The sequence below is a fragment of the Balaenoptera borealis genome, assembly GCF_965194805.1.
Source record: "Balaenoptera borealis genome assembly, chromosome: 4".
Lineage (NCBI taxonomy): Eukaryota > Metazoa > Chordata > Mammalia > Artiodactyla > Balaenopteridae > Balaenoptera > Balaenoptera borealis.
Window position 1 is genome coordinate 124,499,511 of NC_138861.1, and position 24,851 is coordinate 124,524,361.

Sequence of the window (24,851 nt, forward strand, 5' to 3'; positions counted from 1 at the left end):
CGTCTTGCCCCTAAGTTCTTCATGACCCTTTTTTTTTTTTTTAGATTCCATATATATGTTAGCATACGGTATTTGTTTATCACTTTCTGACTTACTTCACTCTGTATGACAGACTCTAAGTCCATCCACCTCACTACAAATAACTCAATTTCGTTTCTTTTTATGGCTGAATAATATTCCATTGTATATATGTGCCACATCTTCCTTATCCATTCATCTGTCGATGGACACTTAGGTTGCTTCCATGTCCTGGCTATTGTAAATAGAGCTGCAATTAACATTGTGGTACATGGCTCTTTTTGAATTGCAGTTTTTTCAGGGTATATGCCCAGTAGTGGGATTGCTGGGTTGTATGGTAATTCTATTTTTAGTTTTTTAAGGAACCTCCATACTGTTCTCCATAGTGGCTGTATCAATTTACATTCCCACCAACAGTGCAAGAGGGTTCCCTTTTCTCCACACCCTCTCCAGTATTTATTGTTTGTAGGTTTTTTGATGATGGCCATTCTGAGTGGTGTGAGATGATATCGCATTGTAGTTTTGATTTGCATTTCTCTAATGATTACTGATGTTGAGCATTCTTTCATGTGTTTGTTGGCAGTCTATATATCTTCTTTGGAGAAATGCCTATTTAGGACTTCTGCCCATTTTTGGATTGGGTTGTTTGTTTTTTGGATATTGAGCTGCATGAGTTGCTTGTATGTTTTGCAGATTAATCTTTGTCAGTTGCTTCATTTGCAAATATTTTCTCCCATTCTGAGGGTTGTCTTTTCATCTTGTTTATGGTTTCCTTTGCTGTGCAAAAGCTTTGAAGTTTCATTAGGTCCTAATTGTTTACTTTTGTTTTTATTTCCATTTCTCTAGGAGGTGGGTCAAAAAGGATCTTGCTGTGATTTATGTCATAGAGTGTTCTGCCTATGCTTTCCTCTAAGAGTTTGATGGTGTCTGGCCTTACATTTAGGTCTTTTATCCATTTTGAGTTTATTTTTGTGTATGGTGTTAGGGAGTGTTCTAAACTCATTCTTTTACATGTAGCTGTCCAGTTTTCCCAGCACCACTTATTGAAGAGGCTGTCTTTTCTCCACTGTATACTCTTGCCTCTTTCATCAAAAATAAGGTGACCATATGTGCATGGGTTTATCTCTGGGCTTTCTATCCTGTTCCATTGATGTATCTTTCTGTTTTTGTGCCAGTACCATAGTGTCTTGATTACTGTAGCTTTGTAGTATAGTCTGAAGTCCAGGAGCCTGATTCCTCCAGCTCCGTTTTTCTTTCTCAAGATTGCTTTGGCTATTCAGGGTCTTTTCTGTTTCCATACAAATTGTGAAATTTTTTGTTCTAATTCTGTGAAAAATGCCAGTGGTAGTTTGATAGGGATTGCATTGAATATGTAGATTGCTTTGGGTAATATAGTCATTTTCACAATGTTGATTCTTCCAATCCAAGAACATGGTATATCTCTCCATCTGTTTGTATCCTCTTTAATTTCTTTCATCAGTGTCTTATAATTTTCTGCATACAGGTCTTTTGTCTCCTTAGGTAGGTTTATTCCTATGTATTTTATTCTCTTTGTTGCAATGGTAAATGGGAGTCTTTTCTTAATTTAACTTTCAGATTTTTCATCATTAGTGTATAGGAATGCACGAGATTTCTCTGCATTATCTTTGTATCCTGCTACTTTACCAAATTCACTGATTAACTCTAGTAGTTTTCTGGTGGCATATTTAGGATTTTCTATGTATAGTATCATGTCATCGGCAAACAGTGACAGTTTTACTTCTTCTTTTCCGATTTGGATTCCTTTTGTTTCTTTTTCTTTTCTGATTGCTGTGGGTAAAACTTCCAAACTATGTTGAATAATAGTGTTGAGAGTGGGCAACCTTGTCTTGTTCCTGATCTTAGTGGAAATGTTTTCAGTTTTTCACCGTTGAGAACGATGTTGGTTGTGGGTTTGTCATATATGGCCTTTATTATGTTGAGGAAAGTTCCCTCTATGCCTACTTTCTGGAGGGTTTTTTATCAAAAATGGGTGTTTTATTGTGTCGAAAGCTTTCTCTGCATCTATTGAGATGATCATATTGTTTATCTCCTTCCATTTGTTAATATGGTGTATCACATTGATTGATTTGTGTATATTGAAGAATCCTTGCATTCCTGGGATAAACCCCACTTGATCATGATTATGATCCTTTTAATGTGCTGTTGGATTCTGTTTGATAGCATTTTGTTGAGGATTTTTGTATCTATGTTCATCAGTGGTATTGCTCTGTAGTTTTCTTTTTTTGTGATGTCTTTCTCTGGTTTTGGTATCAGGTTGATGGTGGCCTCGTAGAATGAGTTTGGGAGTGTTCCTCCCTCTGCTATATTTTGGAAGAGTTTGAGAAGGATAGGTGTTAGCTCTTCTCTAAATGTTTTGATAGAATTCACCTGTGAAGCCATCTGGTCCTGGGCTTTTGTTTGTTGCAAGGTTTTTAATCACAGTTTCAATATCAGTGCTTGTGATTGGCCTCTTTATATTTTCTATTTCTTCCTGGTTCAGTCTTGGAAGGTTGTGCTTTTCTAAGAAATTGTCCATTTCGTCCAGGTTGTCCATTTAATTGGCATGGAGTTGCTTGTAGTAATCTCTCATGATCCTTTGTATTTCTGCAGTGTCAGTTGTTACTTGCCCTCTTTCATTTCTAATTCTATTGATTTGAGTCTTCTCCCTTTTTTTCTTGATGAGTCTGGCTAATGGTTTATCAATTTTGTTTCTCTTCTCAAAGAACTGGCTTTTAGTTTTATTGATATTTGCTATTGTTTCCTTCATTTCTTTTTCAGTTATTTTTTAAATTTAATTTTACTTATTGTTTTATACAACAGGTTCTTATTAGTAATCAATTTTATACACATCAGTGTATACATGTCAATCCCAATCGCCCAATTCATCACACTACCATCCCCACCCTGCCGTGTCTTTCCCCCCTTGTTGTCCATACATTTGTTCTCTACATTTGTGTCTCAACTTCTGCCCTGCAAACCGGTTCATCTGTACCATTTTTCTAGGTTCCACATACATGTTAATATACGATATTTGGTTTTCTCTTTCTGACTTACTTCGCTCCGTATGACAGTCCCTAGGTCCATACGCGTTTCAACAAATGTCCCAATTTCATTCCTTTTTATGGCTGAATAATATTCCATCGTATATATGTACCTAAACTTCTTTATCCATTCATCTGTCGATGGGCATTTAGGTTGCTTCCATGACCTGGCTATTGTAAATAGTGCTGAAAGGAACATTGGGGTGCATGCGTCTTTTTGTATTATGGTTTTCTCTGGGTATGTGCCCAGTAGTGGGATTGCTAGGTCATATGGTAATTTTATTTTTAGTTTTCTAAGGAACGTCCATACTGTTCTCCATAGTGGCTGTATCAATTTACATTCCCACCAACAGTGCAAGAGGGTTCCCTTTTCTCCATAACCTCTCCAGCATTTGTTGTTTGTAAAATTCCTGATGATGCTCATTCTAACTGGTGTGAGGTGATACCTCATTATAGTTTTGATTTGCCTTTCTCTAATAATTAGTGATGTTGAGCAGCTTTTCGTGTGCTTCTTGGCCATCTGTATGTCTTCTTTAGAGAAATGTCTATTTAGGTCTTCTGCCCATTTTTGGATTGGGTTGTTTGTTTCTTTAATATTGAACTGCATGGACTGTTTATATATTTTGGAGATTATTCCTTTGTCCGTTGATTCATTTGCAAATATTTTCTCCCATTCAGAGGGCTCTCTTTTCATCTTGTTTATGGTTTCCTTTGCTGTGAAAAGCTTTGAAGTTTCGTTAGGTACCATTTGTTTATTTTATTTTTATTTCCATTAGTCTAGTAGTTGGCTCAAAAAAGATCTTGCTGTAATTTATGTCAAAGAGTGTTCTTCCTATGTTTTCCTCTAAGAGTTTTATAGTGTCTGGTCTTACATTTAGGTCTTGAATTCATTTTGAGTCTATTTTTGTGTATGGCGTTAGGGAGTGTTCTAATTTCATTCTTTTAAATGTTGCTGTCCAGTTTTCCAAGCACCACTTATTGAAGAGGCTTTCTTTTCTCCATTGTGTATCCTTGTCTCCTTTGTCATAGATTAGTTGACCATATGTGCGTGGGTTTATCTCTGGGCTTTCTATCTTGTTCCATTTATCTATGTTTCTGTTTTTGTGCCAGTACCATACTGTCTTGATTACTGTAGCTTTGTAGTATAGTCTGAAGTCAGTGAGTCTGATTCCTCCTGCTCCGTTTTTTTCCCTCAAAACTGCTTTGGCTATTCAGGGTCCTTTGTTTCTCCATGCAAATTTTAAGATTTGTTTTAGTTCTGTAAAAAATGCCATTGGTAATTTGATAGGGATTCCATTGAATCTGTAGTTTCCTTTGGGTAGTATAGTCATTTTCACAATATTGATTCTTCCAATCCAAGAACATGGTATATCTCTCCATCTGTTGTTATTATCTTTAATTTCTTTCATTAGGGTCTTATAGTTTTGTGCATACAAATCTTTTGTCTCCCTAGGTAGGTCTATTCCTAGTTATGTTATTCTTTTTGTTGCAATGGTAAATGGGAGGGTTTCCCTAATTTCTCTTTCAGGTTTTTCATCATTAGTGTATAGCAATGCAAGAGATTTTTTTTTCATTTATTTCTGATCTGATCTCTATGATTTCTTTCCTTCTTCTAACTTTGGGGTTTTTTTTTCTTCTTCCTCTAATTGCTTTAGGTGTAAGTTTAGCTTGTTTATTTGAGATATTTCCTGTTTCTTGAGGTAGGATTTTATTGCTATAAACTTCCCTCTTAGAACTGCTTTGGCTGCATTACTTTGGTTTTTGTTTGTTGTGTTTTCATTGTCATTTTTTTCTAGGTACTTTTTGATTTATTCAGTGATCTCTTGGTTATTAACTAGTGTATTGTTTAGCTTCCATTTGTTTGTATTTTTTACAGATTTTTTCCCATAATTGTTATGTTGTCTCATAGTGTTGTGGTCAAAAAAAATACTTGATACAATTTTAATTTTCTTAAATTTACCAAAGCTTGATTTGTGACCCAAGATATGATCTATCCTAGAGAATGTTCCATGAGCACTTGAGAAGAAAGTGTATTCTGTTGTTTTTGGTTGCAAGGTCCTACAAATATCAATTAAGTCCATCTTGTTTAATGTATCATTTAAAGCTTGTGTTTCCTTATTTATTTTCGTTTTGGATGATCTTTACATTGGTGAAAGTGGGGTGTTAACGTCCCCTACTATGATTGTGTTACTGTCGATTTCCCCTTTTATGGTTGTTAGCATTTCTTTATGTTTTGAGGTGCTCCTATGTTAGGTGCATAAAGATTTACAATTGTTATATCTTCTTTTTGGATTGATCCCTTGATCATTATGTAGTGTCCTTCTTTGTCCCTTGTAATAGTCTTTGTTTTAAAGTCTATTTTATCTGATATGAGAATTGCTACTCCAGCTTTCCTTTGATTTCCATTTGCATTGAGTATCTTGTTCAATCCCCTCACTTTCAGTTTGTATGTGTCCATAAGTCTGAAGTGGGTCCTTGTAGACAGCATATATATGGGTCTTGTTTTAGTATCCATTCAGCCACTCTATGTCTTTTGGTTGGAGCCTTTAATCCATTTACATTTAAGGTAATTATCGATATGTATGTTCTTTTCTTAAGAACCATTTTCTTACCATTTTCTTAATTGTTTGGGATTTGTTATTGTAACAAACCATTTTCTTAATTGTTTGGGGTTTGTTATTGTAAGTCTTTTCCTTCTCTTGTGTTTCCTGCCTAGAGAAGTTCCTTTAGCATTTGTTATAAAGCTGGTTTGCTGGTACTGAATTCTCTTAGCTTTCGCTTGTCTGTAAAGGTTTTAATTTCTCCATCAAATCTGAATCAAATCCTTCCTGGATAGAGCAGTCTTGGTTGTCGGTTTTTCCTTTTCATCATTTTAAATATGTCCTGTGACTCCCTTCTGGCTTGCAGAGTTTCTGGTGAAAGATCAGCTCTTAACCTTATATGGGTTCCCTTGTATGTTATTTGTTGTTTCTCCCTTGCTGCTTTTAATATTTGTTCTTTGTATTTAATTTTTGATAGTTTGATTAATATGTGTCTTGGCGTATTTCTCTTTGGATTTATCCTTTATGGGACTCTCTGTGCTTCCTGGACTTGATTAACTATTTCCTTTCCCATATTAGGGAAGTTTTCAACTGTAATCTCTTCACATATTTTCTCTATCCCTTTCTTTTTCTCTTCTTTTTCTGGGACCCCTATAATTAGAATGTTGGTGCATTTAATATTGTCCCAGAGGTCTCTGAGACTGATCTCAATTTTTTTCCTTCTTTTTTCTTTATTCTGCTCTGCAGTAATTATTTCCACTATTTTATCTTCCAGGTCACTTATCTGTTCTTCTGCCTCAATTATTCTGCTATTGATCCGTTCCAGAGAATTTTTAATTTCATTTTTTGTGTTGTTCATGAATGTTTGTTTGCTCTTTAGTTCTTCTAGGTCCTTGTTAAATGTCTCTTGTATTTTCTCCATTCTATTTCCAAGATTTTGGATCATCTTTTCTATCATTATTCTGAATTCTTTTTCAGGTAGACTGCCTATTTCCTCTTCATTTGTTAAGTCTGGTGGGTTTTTACCTTTCTCCTTCATCTGCTGAGTGTTTCTTTGTCTTCTCATTTTGCTTAACTTACTGTGTTTGGGGTCTCCTTTATGCAGGCTGCAGGTTCGTAGTTCCCATTGTTTTTTAGCTGCCCCCAGTGGCTAAGGTTGGGTCAGTGGGTTGTGTAGGCTTCCTGGTGAAAGGGACTAGTGCCTGTGTTCTGGTCGATGAGGTCTGATCTTGTTTTTCTGGTGGGTAGGTCCACGTTTGGTGGTGTGTTTTGGGGTGTCTGTGACCTTATTACGATCTTAGGCAGCCTCTCTGCTAATGGGTGGGGTTGTGTTCCTCTCTTGCTAATTGTTTGGCATAGGGTGTCCAGCACTGTAGCTTGCTGGTCGTTGAGTGGAGCTGGGTCTTGGCTTGAGATGGAGATCTCTGGGAGATTTATGCCTTTTGATATTACATGGAGCTGGGAGGTCTCTGGTGGACCAATGTCTTGAACTTGGCTCTCCTACCTCAGAGGCACAGCCCTGAAACCTGGCTGGAGCACCCAGAGCCTGTCATCCACACATCTCAGAATAAAAGGGAGAAAAGAAAGAAAGAAAGAAAGAAAGAAAGAGAAAGAATGAGGGAGGGAGGGAGGGGGGAGGAAGGAAAGGAAGGAAGGAAGGAAGGAAGGAAGAAAGGGAGAGATAAAATAAAATAAAATGTAATAAACAGTTAGTAAAATAAAAAGCAAAAAATAATTATTGAATAAAAATTTTTTTAAGTAATTTAAAAAAAAAGAAAGAACAACCAAACCAAAAAGCAAATTCACCAGTGATAACAAGTGCTGAAAACTATACAAAACAAAAACAAACAAACAAACAAAAAAACTTTAAAAAAACACACAAAAGTTGAATGGACAAACAGAACCCTAGGACAAATGGTAAAAGCTAGCCTATACAGACAAAATCACACACAGAAGCATAAGCTTACACACTCACAAAAAGAGCAAAAGGGAGAAAATATACATATATATATATATATATATCATTGCTCCCAAAGTCCACCTCCTCAATTTTGGATGATTCGTTGTCTATTCAGGTATTCCACAGATTCTGGGTACATCAAGTTGACTGTGGAGCTTTAATCCGCTGCTCCTGAGGCTGCTGGGAGAGACTTCCCTTTCTCTTCTTTGTTCGCACAGCTCCTGGGGTTCAGCTTTGGATTTGGACCTGCCTCTGCGTGTAGGTCGCCTGAGGGCGTCTGTTCTTCCCTCAGACAGGATGGGGTTAAAGGAGTAGTTGTTTCAGGGGCTCTGGCTCACGGAGGCTGGGGGGACGGAGGGGTACGGATGCGGGGCGAGCCTGCGGCGGCAGAGGCTGGCATGACGTTGCACCAGCCTGAGGTGCACGGTGTATTCTCCCAGGGAAGTTGTCCCTGGATCACGGTATCCTGGCAGTGGCGGCTGCACAGGCTCCTGGGAGGGGAGGTGTGGATAGTGCCCTGTGCTTGCACACAGGCTTCTTGGTGGCAGCAGCAGCAGCCTTAGCGTCTCATGCCCGTCTCTGGGGTCCGCGCTGATAGCCGCAGGTCGCGCCTCCCTCTGGAGCTCCTTTAAGCGGTGCTCTTAATCCCCTCTCCTCGTGCAGCAGGAAACAAAGAGGCAAGAAGTCTCTTGCCTCTTCAGCATTTCCAGACCTTTTCCCAGACTCCCTCCCAGCTAGCCGTGGCGCACTAGTCCCTTCAGGCTGTGTTCACGCAGCCAACCCCAGTCCTCTCCCTGGGATCTGACCTCCGAAGCCTGAGCCTCAGCTTCCAGCCCCCGCCCGCCCCGGCGGGTGAGCAGACAAGCCTCTCGGGCTGGTGAGTGCATGTCAGCCTCGATCCTCTGTGCGGGAATCTCTCCGCTTTGCCCTCCGCACCCCTGTTGCTGCGCTCTCCTCCGTGGCTCCAAAGCTTTCCCCCTCCGCCACCTGCAGTCTTCACCTGCGAAGGGGCTTCCTAGTGTGTGGAAACCTTTCCTCCTTCACAGCGCCCTCCCACTGGTGCAGGTCCCGTCCCTATTCTTTTGTCTCTGTTTTTTCTTTTATCTTTTGCCCTACCCAGGTGTGTGGGGAGTTTCTTGCCTTTTGGGAGGTCTGAAATCTTCTGCCAGTGTTCAGTAGGTGTTCTGTAGGAGTTGTTCCACATGTAGATGCATTTCTGATGTATTTTTGGGGAGGAAGGTGATCTCCACATCTTATTCTTCTGCCATCTTGAAGCTCCTCCTCTGCTGTAGCTTTTGAAGTAGCTTATCAACTTGGGCCTTACCCCAATGCAGTCACTGATGGACGAGACAAAATTACTATGGTTGAGTAATTGCACTAAAATTCATCTCCAATTTCTTAGAGAATATCAAGTTTTTAAAATCCCTCAACACCAATAGGACTTCAATCTAGGGAAACTGAGCAGTCCTCTAATACAGGGGTCCTCAACCCTGGTACCGGTCTGAGGCCTGTTAGGAGCCAGGCCGCACAGCAGGAGGTGAATGGCGGGGGAGCAAACGAAGCTTCATCTGCTGCTCCCCATCGCTCGCATTACTGCCTGAACCATCCCCCCCCCATCGCTCACATTACCGCCTGAACACCCCACCCCCACCCCCTGGAAAAATTGTGTTCCATGAAACTGGGCGCTGGTGCCAAAAAGGTTGGGAACCACTGCTCTAATACATTCTGGCTTCATGGATTATGGCTACACTCTGCATGTTATATCCCCTCTTACCCAAGGGTGCATGCGCCTTCACTGATTGCACTGTTCTGTTGAGTTTTACTTAATTCTGTGGAAATATTCAAACAGATGAAGACTTTTATGTAAGATTTTTCTTTGAATTCAGGATATCTTCCCACCATAGAGTCTAAGATAAAGCCTACCCCTGATACTGTATTAAACTTTTGATTTCTAGTGGATATTCGTTCTCTGCAACCCAAATAGAAAGCAGATCCCTTGAGATTGTTTTAATGTATGTTAAAAATACCAACTAGAAGTGGGAAATAAGAATAAACTAGTGGGTACTTCAGGAAGGAGATATCTTGGGGCAATGAATAGAATGATACCAGCAAGGAATACCATCTGTCTAGAAGAGTTGTGAACCACCGTAGAATGAGCCTACTCTTTCAGCAACTATCAGGTGTGTTCCAAGAGACTTGACATGAAGGCTTCATAAAAAACAAAACAACTATGCTTACATTAAAGGAAAAGAAAAAAAAAAAATCCAAGAAAGTCACCAGCTAGAGGCAAAGCAAGAAGCGGATGAAGAGGCTCCTTAGAAGCAATGGGAAAAGTATCAGGGGATTTACCACTGCTTCCTGCTTTGTCCAGTGGTCCTGTCAGTGTCCTGTCCAGTGGCTCTACTGGGTGGTGAGCCTGCCCTTTGAGACTGAGCGGTAGGTAGCCCTGCTCCCTGGGGTCTTTGCACTCTGGGCCTGTGGTGAAACTATTGGCCCTGATAATCTCTGAATCTCTTTTGGGTCTTTCTTCCTTTTTCTTGAAGGATAACACACATTTGCAGTTGAATAGCTCTATGGTCCTGTCCTGTGAAATCCAGAAGTCTGATAGTTTTCTTCATTCTGTCCTGCCTTGTCTGTCCCCTTTAGTTCAAGCTGGCAGTATCTCTACTGGTAGGTATAATCCCATTTCCATTCCTGACTTCTGCTGAGATGGCTGATTAAGTCTATAAGTTGCATCGATGATCTTTTAATCAAATGGTTGTTCAGCCACACTCTTAGTGTTCTCTTCAGGACACATTTTCTCATTTTTTGCAATATGGATAAGCTGAGCGTTTACCAAACCTTCAGGTTCTGGTTTCTTTCTGCTTAACAATTCCTTCTTCAATTCATCTCTTTCTTTTCACCTTTTACTATAAGCAGTCAGAAGGAATCAAGCCACTCCTTCAACACTTTGCTTAGAAATCTCCTCAGCTAAATATTCAGTTTTATCACTTGCAAGTTTTACCTTCCAAAAAACACTAGAACATAGTTCAGCCAAGTTATTTGCCACTTTATTACAAGGATCACTTTTCCTCCAGTTTCCAAAAACATATTCCCCATTTATGTCTGAAACCTCACCAGAATCACCCTTAATGTACATATTTCTAGCATGCATTCAAAACTCTTCCAACCTCTACCAATTACCCAGTTCCAAAACCGTTCCCACAGTTTTTAGGTATTTGTTACAGCAGCACCCTACTCTCAGTACCAGAAGCTGTCTTTGTCTGCTTAGGCTGCCATAACAAAATACCACAGACTGGGTGGCTTAAACAGCAAAGATTAATTTTCTCACAGTTCTTGAGGCTGGAAGAAGTCCAAGATCAGGGTTCAGGATTCTAGCATCGTTAGTTTCTGGTGATGGCTCTCTTCTTGGATTGTAGATGGATACTTTCTTGCTCTCTCCCTACTACGTGAGGACACAGGGAGAAGGCAGCATCTACAAGATGGGAAGAAAGCCATCACCAGAAAGCAGCTATGCTGGCACCCTGGTCTCAGATGTCCAACCTCAAGAACTGTGAGAAAATGAATCTCTGTTGTTTAGGCCCCTAGTCTGTGGTATTTTGTTATGGCAGCCCAAACGGTTTAAGACATACTGATAGATCTTTTCCTGGACTTAGTTTTCACTATGTTGAACTTTCTCAATTACTTAGAATTATTATAAAAGTGGTGTAATTTTAGCTTCCTTGCATGTCCCTAAATGTATGTCTTTGGTATAAGAATAAAACATTGTGAGGATATATTCTTGGATCATGGTTCTTTCCTCTGGAAATCTATTTTCTTAGCTTACATGAGAAACTTGATGCTGTTTTGACTTCCTTTCTTCTGTAAGTAATCTATTATTTCCATCTGTAGACTTATAAAATTTTCTCTTTATCTCTGTCATTCAGAAAATTCTTTAGCTCCCTCTTTTGAAATTAATCCTATTTTAAACTCAGTGAGTCTTTCTATTTGAAATTTTAAACCTTTATATTATTCAGGGAACTTTTCTTCCATTATCTGTTTGATTGTTTCTTCTTGATTATCCCTCTCTCTTTTTAGAAAGCCCTGGATTAGTTCCATATCTCTTATCTTTTTACTTGTGATTTCTATTATTTTTGCTTTATGTCTTCCTTTGACTTCCCAAAAAGTAATATGGTTTCCAACATTTTTGAGTTTCATTATTGAAATTAAAAAATTTGATACTATATTTGTCTTTCCTAAAACTATTTATTTTGTAGTTCTCTGATTGTTCCATTGTCCTATGTTGTAAAACCTTAAGAATTTACATTACAGCTCATTCAAGATTGTCTTTTATTTTTCCAACTAAATATATCCTCAGTGGAAATCACTGCTCTGAACACTTGGCTTGGTCTCACTCCTTAAAATTAGTGTGTTCTTATGATTTGTAATCTTTCTCTGTCTACTCATGTGTTTGGGTGAGAGTTTCCTCAAACATATTTTAGTTATAATTTCAGGTTCTCCAGGAAACTGATTTGAAATGATTAGGGATACAGAATGTGCTTCTTTGCTATTAGGCAAGCAATAACTCAGTTGGCTCAACTGAGGTTAGATGTTCAGGCCTTTAGCTTTTCGTGCCTTTTTCAGTATAAATGGGAGAGAGATAGCTTTCTCCCAGCTGTACTGAAGGAGATCAGTTGATTCCAACAGTCAATTTCTACTAAAATGTGGTTAACTACATCCTGATTATTGAAATTCCATCACAACTACACATATAGGGCAGGACAAAACCCTTTATAGGCCCTACTCCCTGAAAATAAAATGGTATGTCCCCTGTCCTCCCCACACACTATATATAATCCACAATAAAAATAATAAGCGTAAGAAAACCCAACCATGTTGTGATCCTCACATGATACTTTAAAATCAAACATCAAATACTATTAATGTTTAAATTTTCCCATAATCCCTGCTTTACTATTGCCAGAAGCACTTGCTTGTTTGATCAAGTAATAATCCAACAGTGTACATATTGTGAGCAGGTTGGGTGGTTCATCTATATGTGTTGAGGGAATCCATCCAGCTTTCTGAGCTGTAATGCTCTAGCAGCTGTGAGTTCGAAGTCTTTGCTCATATGCTATCGGGAAGGAGGACCTTCTCCCAGGCTTCTGGACCTGAGTCCTCCTGTGGGGCAGTAAGCAGGGGCATTCTAATGCTAACTTCTCCTGGCATTGACTGCCCTGTTCTCTCTGGAGTAGAAGCTTAAGATGTGTTTGGGAGCCCTATTATTTTCCAGGAATAAGTTTCACTCAAAATACGAGTTGAGCTGTCTCTAACAGAATAGGGAGAAAAAGGGAATCATAGATATGTGCTTAGGCAGCTATTTTTCAAGAATTTCTGAAAACATGCTTTCAATATAATTTTTAGGAGTTATCATTCAATTTCCATAAAATGAGATGAACAAGGCTTATTTATAATTTGACAATTTGCTGTCCACAGAATGTTTCAACATTACTTGAATTCTTTTTTTTATTGAAAAAAATTTATCTTAAGAACTAGAGCTGAAATTGTACATTAAATGATGTTGTCTTGAGTGCTTTTTATAAGAGTAAATGTTCTTCCAGGACTAGATTCAATTAACTACATTAGTTTAATAAGTCCAATTTCCCATCTACCATCTTTTTTTTTCTTATTTATTTATTTAATTTATTTATTTTTGGCTGCCTTGGGTCTTCGTTGCTGTGTGCAGGTTTTCTCTAGTTGCAGCGAGCAGAGGCTACTCTTTGTTGCGGTGCACGGGCTTCTCATTGTGGTGTCTTCTCTTGTTGCAGACCACAGGCTCTAGGCGCGCGGGCTTCAGTAGTTGTGGCACGCAGGCTCAGAAGTTGTGGCTCGCGGGCTTTAGAACGCAGGTTCAGTAGTTGTGGCACACAGGCTTTGTTGCTCCATGGCATGTGGGATCTTCCCTGACCAGGGCTTGAACCCATGTCCCCTGCATTGGCAGGAGGATTCTTAACCACTGTGCCACTAGGGAAGCCCCCATCTACCATCTTTGATGTTCACAATTATACTAAAGTTATCGGTATGAAAACTGGTGATTAGGGCAGGAAATTGATTTTACATTTTGAAATTCTAAATTGAGAGTTTCCTTGGAGATATGTGTTGATTGCATAGTTGGTATTTTGGAATGCTAATTATTTTTTCATCAAAATGGACACATACATGATCTTCTATTCATCCCATCTATGTCTGTTTCTCTTTGACTTGTTCAGATTCCTAATGGAGAAGAAAGTGTAGCCAGCAATATTGGCTTCTTCCCAGCTTGATTTAAGTATGTAATTTATCCACATCTGACTCTTTTCCAGAGTCAGAGAGTTCTGAGTCAGTTCTCTGCACCCCCTTTCCCTCACTTTTCAGTTGCACTCAAAAAAGTGAAAAATAACTTCTCATAAAAACGATGGGGGTAACTGTTGACATCAGGACAGGACTCTCTCATAGACTTTTGCCAAGATTTCATTCTCTGTGTAGAGAATTATTCACATCTTTATTTAGTACAACTGAGTAACCCAAATGGTTGAATAATAGTCACAGAGAAGATAGTAGGAGTAATTCTCTTATTGCAGAGAGAATTTTACTCATATTGACTTAAAATAAAGATGTCAATTCCTTTACAATATCTGAAGAAGATATATAATATAATACTAAAATAAAAGGAAGACACTTGTTATTCATTCCCCACTCAGAGGTAAAGGAAATCACATTAAATTCTTTAGGGGTCACTTCTGATTCCTATCTCATCTTCCATTTTTGTCTCCTTCCCATGGGAGGAGAGATGTCTTTTTGTACTCGGTGAGACTGGAAAAAAGGACATTCTTCCAGCATGTCTCTGTTATATAGAGTACAGGTAAAACATACCCTTTCTCCACTCTTGTTCCTGTGAGGCATGCTCTAGAAGGAAACAAGATTGAGTGGCTGAGTGGCAGGGGCAGGAAGTGTAATGCTGCTCTGTGCCCCATTGGAGTAGGCCATGGTTCCCCAGCTATAGGTAAAACAATCCAACACAGGAAAATAGAGGTCAAAAACCAGATATGTGTCAGCTTAGGGCCTTTGCATTCACTGTCTCCTCTACCTGAATGCTATTGAGAATGCTATTCTCTCAAATACGCTGGTACCCTTTGTGTCTTTGCTCAAATGTCCCTTTTTGGTGAGGCCTTTCCAGACCTCCATACATAAAATAGCAATCACCTTTCTAGCACTCCTTATACCCATTCCTGGATATGGCATATAGCTTATTATTTCATCATTGTCTGTCTTTTCCCTAGAATGTAAGCTCCATAAGAATGTAAGTTAACTGCTCTATCCCCAGTGCTTAGAATAGTTCCTAGCAAACCTCTTTAAGTATTTTCTAAAATTATTTTTTAAAATTTATTTTATTGAAGTATAGTTGATTTACAATGTTGTGTTAATTTCTACTGTACAGCAAAGTGATTCAGCTATACATATATATACATTCTTTTTCATATTCTTTTCCATTATGGTTTATCACAGGATATTGAATATAGTTCTCTGTGCTATACAGTAGGACCTTCTTGTTTATCCACTGTATATATAATAGTTTGCATCTGCTAAGCCCAAACTCCCAAGCCATTTCTCCCTTACCACCCCTCCCCCCTCTTTAAGTATTTTTTGAATAAATGAATCAATGTGTTCCATTTTAGTCTTTTAATCAAGCTGTGTTCTCAAAGTTAGTTTTACAAAAACAAAAAACAAAAAACCTGTTCTTTGGAAAATAGAGCTTGTACTACATTCTAGTCCCTATATAGCTCCTAGGTATATTTCTCAAATTTGTTAGCCACTTTGGTGAAAAGGATTGTGATTTATGAGTACCCCTGGACCCAGAGAGTAATATGTGAAAATCACAGACTGTATCAGCCAAAGGTGGCAAGTTTTTTTGGAGAGGGGGTGTATGGGAAGACTGCATAGGGATTTGGTAGATTCACTTTCATTTTTTGCTTTGATAATTATACACACACACACACACACACACACACACACACACACACACACACACATATATATTTGTGGCAGCTATCTCAGAGTTAAGGGATTATGAGTTTCTATTCTCATTATATTTTTGAGGACTTTACTTCAAATTTTCTAAAATGACTATACATGATCTATACACTACACAGGGAATAATAAGCTCTATTGAAGAATAATTCTAAAGCAAAGGGAAGGAGCTTCCTTTGGTAATATGTTCCACTTGACATGTTGAAGAGAACTTTCTGTCCTCTGTTTGCTTGATAGCAACCCTGCCAGAATGCTGGTACACACAGAACACCTGCACTTCTAGACTTGAAACCAATCCCAATAGTTCCCATGTTCATGCAGTGCATTTTCTCAGAGTAATGCTTTTATCATAACATTAATTTACTCATTTGAAGAATAGGATAGTCTTCTAATGGGAGTAGTTTGTCTTCTAATTAAGGTGACTGGCAGGTTGCAGACACATGGTCCATTTTAAAAAGGATTTGATTTGAATTTAGACTCTAACCCCTCTCTGCAAAAGATTTTTTTATTAGCTCAATATTATACAGTGCACTTTTGCACTTTTCCCAAGAAAATGAGTTTATTAATTCATTAAAAAATTATTGATCACCTCCTAGGTTTCAAGCACTAGCTTAAGCACCAGCAACATGGTGTTGAATTCAAACAGACATGGTTCCTGACAGATTTTACTGTTCTCAAGGGAGCCTGCTTAATTCTCAGATAGACCTTCTCTTCCAGCCATGCTATATTTTCAATAGTCTTTCTATAGTCTCAGAAGCACCTTTGAAAGCTCTATAACTTTTCATATTTCTCACGTAGTTTTTTTCTGTAAATTTTGTTTCAGAGCCAGATATGGCAATTTCAGCTGATTTCTAATGACTTTTTCAAAAAGGGGTTTCTTTATAATGTGAAGAATACACGTTCCTTGAATTATGTAAGGAAAAGTCAGCTACCTTTCTGCTGTTATTTTATGCTGGAACCACGTGCCAGTACACTTAAAATACAGGCACACACACATGTATTGCTTTCAAACTGGGGGTCTTATATTAACACTTACCCATGCGTGTAACTGTTATGCTTTACTCCCTATCTGAAATTTCCTCTTCCTCATTCCATTTACTTTCTCTCAGTCTTCTCTCAGATATCCCCTATTCAGTCCATTTCAAGAAGGTTTGTCTCCCTTCTGAGCCCCTGAAGCACTGATGTTGTGCACCATATAGTTATTTGGCACTTACAGTGGGAAGAAGCTATTGTCTATCACTGTTATTCACAGTTGCCGTCGGCTTGGTGTGGAGCTATGCAAGCTATTTTTAATATGTTCAGCAAGAAAAGTGTCTGGTGCTTTTAAAACCAGAAATAAACTTAGACGAATCTATAAACTTCAGTAAAGAAGTTAAATAGATCTAATTTTAAATCCTTGAAATGTGAACAGAGTCTGTTGCTGATTAGAAAAAGATAGTTATGAATAAATATGCCAAGCATAGCCATCATTTTTTGCTATTCCTTTTTGTCCCTGATTATATGAGGGGATGGTTGCAAATGGTCAGTTTCTTCCTGTTGCAGAACTGTAGCTAAAGTATTTGCAAAAACAGAGCCTTGTATAAATGCTCAAGACAGTGCTGTAAGAAATCTAAGTTTCAGTGGAGTAGGCTTAGGTTGCCCTGTCAGTTGAGGCTGTTCCAAGGGAGGCTTTAGGCACCCAGGTGAGTTTCATGTTTTCTCTCAATAGGGTTAAAATAACCTACTGAGAGTGGTTAAGCACTGATGATGGTTAATTTTAGTGTGACGATGCCTCACCATACATAGTGTAATAAAGACTGACTCCATTTTCTGATGTGTGACTGTTGACAACTTCTAAGCCCACCCTGTCTCTTCTTCTTTGCCCAGCTCTGGACAAGCTGATAAGAAAACCCAGGTGCTGCCTCCTTTGGCCCTGTTGATTCAAACCATGGAAGCTCCTGCCCATGCCTGGGAACCTTCTTCCGGCCCTGCTCTCTAACTACATTAAAAATCCCAGCCCTCTTCCTTTCCTTGCTCTCTGAAGCTGTTTCAGACTTACTTGGGAGGCCTGCCCTGCTCTGCTCAGAAAAGCTTCAATTATGTAAGTAATAAAACATACCATTTCACACGCTCCTGGTGTGTGTGATGTCATTGATCTTAACATGAACATTTTTTGGGGTGGGGGGGGCATCTGCTTTTAGCAGGGTAGCCATAAAAGCCAGTACTTGAATTATAAAATTTTGCCATAGACTGTGTTTGTTTAAAATGATTGACTTTAGTGCTTTGCTATCTTTTAAATAGTAAAAACCTTAGTTATTAGCTTACAATGACTCTTATGTATCTAAATATATGGGGAAACTGATAATGCATGGGTCATAAAGCTGTAGCATAAAGCCATAACAGTGCTCATCTGGTGACTGATTCTCAAATTACGATTGTGAGCCTTACAAATAAACAGGTTTATTCATCCGTGCTCAACCTAGACACTTTAACCAAAATAGGGGCTTGACGTGCCCTTCTCATAGCCCCGTAAATATTAGGACTGGAATGTAGAGGACCTGTCATAGGGCTTGTTGATGGCTTGTGCTGTTAAGTTTGCATATAACCTAATCAACCGAGTGATCCTTGAGGGCAGGGGATCCTGCCAATTTAACTTCTGAATAACTTAGTAATAGTAATGCAGTTACTCTACTCGGTAACTTATTATTTATTTACCACTACATTTCAAGCATATTGATAAGCTCTTTTCATCTATTAACTTGTGTAATTTTCCAAAAGCCTTTATAAGGTAGGTTGCAGAGCTATCGCTCATGAGCAGATGACACTTGTATCAGATAATCTCCAGTCCAGGGTCCCACAGCTGGTATGTCAGGCCTGCTTGGCTCCAAAAGCTGCTCTCTATTAACCTCCTTGCGCTTCGATCCCAGTCTCTTGTGTGGATTCTACTCTCGGTACAGCTAAAACTTATTGGATATTTATAACTACTTTGTATGGAACATGCTCACAGAGAATCAAGGTGGCATTGTAAAAAGAGTATTGAATAGGTTATTTGTATCCATAGCTTTGAATTTCTACCATGTTAGATATCAACTGGTTGTCTGGAAAAAGTACCCTCCTAGTGACTTTATTTATTTATAAAATTACAGGGTTGGATTAGGTCAAGGGTTCTTATCCTGTGACTCAGAGAACCCTGAAATTATAGGCAAATGTTATCTTTATGTGTGCATATGTATTTTTCTATGGACAATATTCATAACATATCTCTTTCTCAAAGGGTTTCATAAAAAATTGTAAGAATGTTCAACTGGAGGATTAAATTCTCTTGTAGTTATAAAAATATTGTGACTCCGTCCAGCTTGAGGATGACAGAGAGAGAGCAGGAAGGATCAGGAAATGACAAAGAAAGGATTATATTCCATATTTTTATTTAAACAATAATGTTTGGATAACATTTTTTTCTAAACCTGGCATTCAAAATAAATAAAAACCTATAGAGCTTTCTTTTTAACAAAGCCCAAATCTACATCTTTATGTATAAGAGGGAAAAATAATAAATCTGGTTTGACCAAGATCCAAAACCATAGCCATTCCCTGCTTGAATAAATCAGTAAGTGTCTTTAGTTTGGGAAATAAAAGTGGAGAATTATCTATTACATTGCATTAGGTGACCTTGAGTCTTGTATCCTCTTGACTTCAGAGCTCATATCCAACTATTAAAAAGTCGTTTTCTTGTCTCTTTCAAATAAATAACTGAAAATTCTGAACTTTCTAATTATGTGGAGCTGTGGGATTTCAGGGGAAATAAAGAGCTTATTATCTTTCAATTCCTCAGATTTAAAAATAATGACATCCTGGTGTGTAATAACAGAGTACATGCATCCTGATCATATAACGAGAAGACCACCAGAGTGAGTGCAGCAGGGAAGATGCTATTTAACATCCTTGATTGCTTTTCAAAGGCACAGAAAATTTTGATGAGAGAGCATTTGCTTCTTGTTAGAAATTTTTCCACAGTCAAAATTTTATGGAAAAAAAAAATCTTAGGGATCATAGGTAACACACAGTGTCATTGTCTGGATTTATTAATTGTGTATGTCATCTGTCCATGAAATATACTTATTGCCATTAGATTGTAGTCATGTTTGAAAGAAAAAAGTGTGTCAAAAGGAGTATGATCAGTATTCCAATTAGTTTAAAGAAATTTAACCAAATTTTCAAAAAAGTAATGTGTTCCTTTCCGCAGTCACCACCCATTCACTTTAAAATTTATTGCAATTTGGCTCTTACACCCCTAGCCAGTCTTCATCACCTCTTTCTCTCTCCAACCTGTTTTTTTTTTACATTTGTTAGTTCACTTTATTATTCATTCAACAAATCTTTATTTAGTATTATGTGCCGAACACTCTTCCAAATGCTTGGGATACACATTATTTACACAATGGACAAAATTAAATTTCTTCACCCACTGTACCTAGTTGGCAGCATGCCTCAATACAGTGGGGTGAAATAGTCTGCTAAGTGGTGTTCCTGCTATCAATTTTGCACAATATAACCCAATGTCCACAGAACAGAAAAAGTGAGTTTTAAAAGTCAAATTTAAAAAATATGAGTCCTCTGCTACCTTCAACTGTAACTTATCCACCTACAACACTCCCAATAATTTGGCCCTTCTTAGCTCTTAGCCTTACTCTTTTTTTTTTGCTTTGTTTTTATTTTTAACATCTTTATTGGAGTATAATTGCTTTACAATGGTGTTTTAGTTTCTGCTTTATAACAAAGTGAATCAGCTATACACATACATACATCCCCATAGCTCCTCCCTCTGGCATCTCCCTCCCACCCTCCCTATCCCACCTCTCTAGGTGGTCACAAAGCACTGAGCTGATTTCCGTGTGCTATGTAGCTGCTTCCCACTAGCTAGCTATTTTACAGTTGAAAGCAATTAGATACAAAAGAGGTTGCTTTAGGTGACAATTTGTCTAGATGACGATTTCGCTTCTGTAATTAATACTGCGTGTCACTGGTTTGTTTGTTTTCCCTTCCATATTGGCATTTGCCATGGCCCCATTTCTCTTGGTTTCTTGAAATACTCTACAGGCCTTCCAAAACATTTCCTTTCTTTTCTTTCTTTTTTTAAATTTGAACTTGTTTAAAATTCTAAGCTACTTACGAACAAAGGAAACTTGCCCAAGACATATGTATTTGGAATTTAATAGAATACATAGCTTACTCTCTCACTAGTGTAACTGTTACTGAACCAGCTTCATCTTGCCCAACACAGAGCAAGCCAAAACACTGAGACACTGAGGTTTGAACAAAGAGTGGGTTTATTCACAAGGCAGCCAAATGAGGAGAAGGTAGGACAAGTTTCAGATCTGCCTACCTGAAGGCAAGTGGCTGGAGGTATTTCTGGGATAAAGAGTAAAGAAGCAGGGTGATTTATGAGTGGGGAGCATGGGGAAAGATGGTTGGACAAATGTTCCGTGCAGGGATAACTAAGCTAGAGGCCTCTGCACATTCAAAAACGGAGGCGCTTAGTACAATCTGAGGGTGGAGTTTTCAGCCCTCTGATGACACGTCAGTGGACATTCACAGATGCCTGGGTGGAGGGTCGGTGGTCCTATCTAATCTTAACTGGCTCATCTGGAACTGGATACAGCTCACTCCAAGTTCTTGGACAACTTAGGCAAACATCTTATTTAGGCTATGTGCCACTTGAAGGACATGCAAGTCTTTTGTAGCAACAAGTAAAATGATCTTGATTAGTGAAGGCAGGTTACAGGTGAAATGGATTTAACTAATGATTATGCTAGGTTTCATAACTTCAATTCCTTTGGATGGGACTACTGAAATAAGTACAATCTATTACCCATCTACTAGGCTGCATCACAAGTTTCCATTTGTAGTTGCTGTTACATTACCTAAAATTTCCTTTCCCTAATATTTACATTCCCACTTTCTTTTTTTTAAATAACATCTTCATTGGAGTATAATTGCTTTACAATGGTGTGTTAGTTTCTGCTTTATAACAAAGTGAATCAGCTATACATATACATATATCCCCATACCTCCTCCCTCTTGCGTCTCCCTCCCACCCTCCCTATCCCACCTCTCTACGTGGTCACGAAGCACCTAGCTGATCTCCCTGTGCTATGAGGCTGCTTCCTGCATCGATTTTACATTTGGTAGTATATATAAGTCCATGGAACTCTCTCACTTCGTCCCAGCTTACCCTTCCCCCTCCCCATGTCCTCAAGTCCATTCTCTATGTCTGTGTCTTTATTCCTGTCCTGACCAAAGTCACTCTCAGTGAAGCCTTCCTTGACCATCTTTTCTAAAATTTCAACCCCCAGCCCTTCATATCCTTTTCTGTTTTTTTTTTCTTTGCAGAGTACATACTGCTATCTAACATACTACATATTTTACTTATTTTGCTTATCACTTGATTCCCCTTTAGAGTGTAAGCTCCCTGAGGGCAAGGTTACTGTCTGCTTTGCTCACTCTTCTATCGTCAGCACTAGGAGAAGTCCCAGATCCCGGCAGGTGCTTGTAACAGATATCACTGTGTTCCACACAGAAACCTTGTTCATCTCAGTGAGATCAAATGAAGAAAATATGCTTCTAGAACAGGATGAAAGAAACTCAATTTCTTCATCAAAAACGTAAATAAAATGTCAGCGTTGGAAGAGAGAACACCTACATAATATGAAATAGTCAAATCCTGTCTTCCACATCAAAAATCACTCTCTTTACTGACAGTCTTTGCTCTTGGGATCCTGATTAGCAATTCTATCCTTACCTTCAGGTGTCATTTCAAAACACTGAACACCTGAGATTAAGTGTCTGTTTTTTGTTAGGAAACAAATACTTCTGCCAGTGCTGCCAAATTCCTTGATATTGAATAATATCATGGAAACAATGTTTTTCTATTCCTTTTTATGTTTTTTTCTTAAACAAAATACAGGTAACAAAGAAAGTGTGGGTTGTTATCAGAATTTATTATCCAGGCATAAAGAAATTCAGATGTCAGGAAGCTAGCATGAATCCTCTCCATTCTTGCCCTAGAACAGGGTTGGAGGACAAGGTCATCAGGCAACTTTACTTCCTTTTTCTTATGAATTTTCTGATGCTTCTTCAGAGAAAATTTTTAAAAAAATGACTCTTCATTGCAATGTAAAAAGTAAGAATTTTCAAAAGAAGGACCATTAAGATGGACTCAATTCACCTAATTCTACACCCAGAATCTGTAAAAATAGATTTTGATCTCGGAAAAGGCAGAAAGTTTCATGGTGATCATATGTTTTTGAACCACGTACCTTCTTTTCCTTGCTTAGTGTAGCAAAAAAGAGCATAAACTTTGAAGGCAGATAGACTGAGATTTCAGTCTCAACTTCAGAGTTAAATAGCTGTGTCACCTGGGACAAATAATTTTACCTGTTTAAATCTTAGTTTCCTACTCTATAATTTTGCTTAGCATATATATTAGGGCTGTTGTGAGTATTAAATGAGATAATGTATATGATATATATGATATAAAGTAGGGAAAGAGATACATAAAATTATTTCCTTCTCCTAACACACATACGCACACACATCCATTCTTCTTATAACGTTAATTTATTTCATTTAATTCCTAATTTAAAGAAAAGGGTGTCAAAGAATTTAATTTTTGACTATGCTCTAGTTCTGTCCTATTTATTTAGCATAGGTATTTTGGCAATTTGCTGACTATAACAAAAAACAATTCTGACTTTTTTTTTTTTAAACACTTTTATTATTTATTTATTTATTTATTTATTTATTGGCTGTGTTGGGTCTTCGTTTCTGTGCGAGGGCTTTCTCTAGTTGTGGCAAGCGGGGGCCACTGTCTTCATCGCGGTGCGCGGGTCTCTCACTATCGCGGCCTCTCTTGTTGCGGAGCACAGGCTCCAGTCGCGCAGGCTCAGTAGTTGTGGCTCACGGGCCCAGCCGCTCCGCGGCATGTGGGATCTTCCCAGACCAGGGCTCGAACCCGTGTGCCCTGCATTGGCAGGCAGATTCTCAACCACTGAGCCACTAGGGAAGACCCTGACATATTTTTAAAGAGGGTAAATAAAGTTGCAGAAACTGTGGTCAGAAAACTGGGTCAGAATTCCTAGATTTATTTTCTGTGGCTGAATATTGAGGTTGTACCGTGAATTTCTATAACATTCGTGCTTTTCCAAGACATTACTGTCTCAGCGAGTCAAATTTAATATACTCGAAAATAATATCCTTAAGATTACAACTGTACTTTTTAGGGTAAATTACTTAGTTACCATTTTTCATTTGGGGTGAAAATATGTTTCATTTATTATAGTTTTCCTTAGCAAAAGGATTTAAACTGCCTGAAAATCTGTTCTTGCTCTCTGTTCTCTTAATTCTCTACAAGTAAGAAATGTAATTGCAGTAAGCCTAAATCATCTGAACATAGTCTTACATAGCCCTTTATGGGATTTCTAATTAAAATAGATGACAGAGTCTAAATTGTAAATAGATGTCTTTTGCTTAATGCATTCATTATTTTTACATATTCATATAATTATTTAAATAAATATTTGAAAAATATAAAAATATATTATATCTTCTACATATATGCTCATTTATGTTAATCTTTGGTCTTGTTACATGACTCCAACTTTGAGTACAAATACATAGCATTAAGACTGAACAAGTACCATAGTGAAGAATCTTTTATTTATTCACACTCTAAAGTGTTTCCTTGACCCTCCTTGAAAGAACTGTTATAGGTGTTAATTAGTATCCTTGTCAAACTGTCAAGCAGTTACTAAAATAGGAATCAAAAGATTATTGAGGCAGAGAGAAAGTAGAATCTTTAAATGTTTATTAGTTAGAAAATAAAGATCCAAATGGCTTGTTTCAAACAGCAATTTGTAGCTTTATTTATTTATTTTCTTTAACCTAAAAAAGTCTTGGAAATCTTCTAGTTGAACATCAACACGTCCTTCACCATCATCCCGCACTCGCCCTCTCCAGGTGTGTGGTGTCTCACAGAGGTGCCCCTAGGATCCCGTATTCTAGCTCCCTGGACTCATCCCCAGCTTCTGGCTGCTTTCCTGCTAATGTCTCTTCCCTGTGACCTTTGGAGGATTGCAATGGAGCTTCTCACCTGTAGAGGTTGCTAGAAGTACTGAGAGTTCTTAAATTTTTGTTGTTGTTGTTGTTTGCTAGCTTCCATGTGATTTTTTTTAAATTAATTAATTTATT

At 38.2% G+C, this 24,851-nt stretch overlaps 1 long non-coding RNA gene across 2 annotated transcripts in view; it reads left to right on the plus strand.

Annotated features, from left to right (window-relative positions):
* LOC309627614 overlaps positions 1–24,851 on the plus strand; it is a 91,638-nt gene that overhangs the window by 24,241 nt on the left and 42,546 nt on the right. For both annotated transcript variants that reach the window (XR_014243855.1, XR_014243856.1), the window contains exon 2: positions 17,493–17,706. This is a non-coding gene — a long non-coding RNA (uncharacterized lncRNA). The remainder of the gene's footprint in view (positions 1–17,492; positions 17,707–24,851) is intronic.